Source organism: Pecten maximus, chromosome 17 (assembly GCF_902652985.1).
Source record: "Pecten maximus chromosome 17, xPecMax1.1, whole genome shotgun sequence".
In the NCBI taxonomy this organism is placed as follows: Eukaryota; Metazoa; Mollusca; class Bivalvia; order Pectinida; family Pectinidae; genus Pecten; species Pecten maximus.
The window spans coordinates 12,786,163-12,788,224 of record NC_047031.1 but is presented as its reverse complement, the minus strand read 5'-3'; positions in this window follow the sequence as shown (position 1 = coordinate 12,788,224).

Here is a 2,062-nt window from a genome sequence, read left to right as displayed (position 1 = left end):
CTGAATGTGACGACGAGTCACTAAGGATCTGTGATGATGGAACAGATATTGCGACCTCCTCCTTTTTGGCAATTGTAACCTCAGTTGGAGATATCATCGGTTTAAATGTGGAGTTACCCTTTTTACAAGGGGTAGATTGTTCCTCATCACAGTTGTTCTGTAAATATATTCTATTTTTTCAGGGTATTCATTTCAAAATACCACTTAAGTTTCATATATCATATTGATATAATTTAATAATCACATAAGAGTTGTCATTATATATATATATTTGATTGTTATTCATTCTATTGTGCATGATGTACAAAAATACTCAACATTCATTACTTTCATTCAAAATATAGAAAAAAATCATTTATCAATTTCTCGGATCTTAAAATAGTAACTAAATGCACAGACTTGCAAATATATATGTACCATGTACATGTAAACATATATGTTAAATATATTGTATGTATACTCACAAGCTCTTTCAAAATATCTCTAACCACTTTCCTGGCCATAAATCTTGGAAATAAATCCTGAATGTCCTCAGTACTTAGGTCAAGGAAAATCCGACCCGTTATTCCTTCATCTGAAATACGAAAATAAATGTAGAGATCAATTGATATGCCGGCCGATTTTACGGTTATAACTTTATTGCAACGGATGTGTGGCCTGTTACAAATAAATATAACCTGAATGAACGGTCAAACTAAAGATCTCGGCTCTAATACATACTTTTGATTTACTTTATCAATCGCTGATTTTACAATACAAATCAGCCGCAAATATCGGTATACATGTAATAAGACTCATGGCCCTAGGTCGTTTTCGTTTTTGCGGTCCAAACGGTTGGACCGATGTTGTTTGTTGATGAAATAAGACGGACCTGGTGCATTTATATTGTTTTCAGACGAGCCCTGACAAAGACTTCCACGGCATGTATTGACATTAGCAGGTCCGTCAAGATATGTGTTTGAAATATTACATTTAAAAACTGACGAACCGGTTTGTCCGCTTAACGAACATGCAGGCAGGCAGGCGCATGGTCTAACAGTTCCAATATTTATTCTATGTCAGTAACGTGGCATGATCAATGGATTACCTAATATTGGTTGGATTACATCTTCGTTGAATCCTTTGTGGCTCCTCAGCCAATCCCCCAGTTCTGTTGGAGTGAAATCTTCAAACTCCAGTGGTGCGTCCATCACAGATATTTCTCAGGTTATAGTAACCGCTGATATTTAAGCGCCAACCGGAAGTATATCAAAAACAAAAAAAATTCTCAAACGCTTAGGTGATTATGATTCTGTACTTTCATTTTGCGCACGTTGTGATAATGGCCTGGAAATGTATGTTGTGCGGGATATTTTTCGCCTTGACTCTTCGACTGCTGATGCGACACATATCAGGAACATGCTAGCGATCCAGGATTTTCTATTCGATGCAATTTAAGTGATTGTCCGCAAACATATACTAAATTCAACTCGTACTACAGACACGTTTTCCGCAACCATTCTTCGATGATGACACAATCTGGTCGACAAATGCCTAGGGAAATAACTGAACAGCTGTCATCAGACATAGAAGAGACTCAGGAAGAGAATGAACCTACTCACGAAGAAATGGAAACTGAAGTAGTACCAATGGAAGAAGTAAGTACGGGTACAATGTACTATAGCCTAGCTACTGATCTGGGAGGATCTTATTCTTATATTATATGTATAAATGAAGATATAGATAAAAATTAATTAGAACATATAAAGTAACTGGCATAAAGGTACTCTAATAATATTAGAGGTTAACGCGACAGGAAACTTTTGACAGGCTGTCACTTCATATATGTATAGGAGTAGCATAAAGCTGATATAAAATATATGTTCAAGAGAACTGGTAAAATAAATTCCATTGCACAGTATTTTGACTGGTGATGAATTAATGTCTTTACAGCAAAGCGATGATTTAGACAGTGCTGAAGAGAATTTGGATACTGACGGAAACAAAAAGCCTGCAGTCTCATATATCATGAATTTAAAGGAGATGCATAAAATAAGAGAGGTACATGTTCTTTTGTTACTTG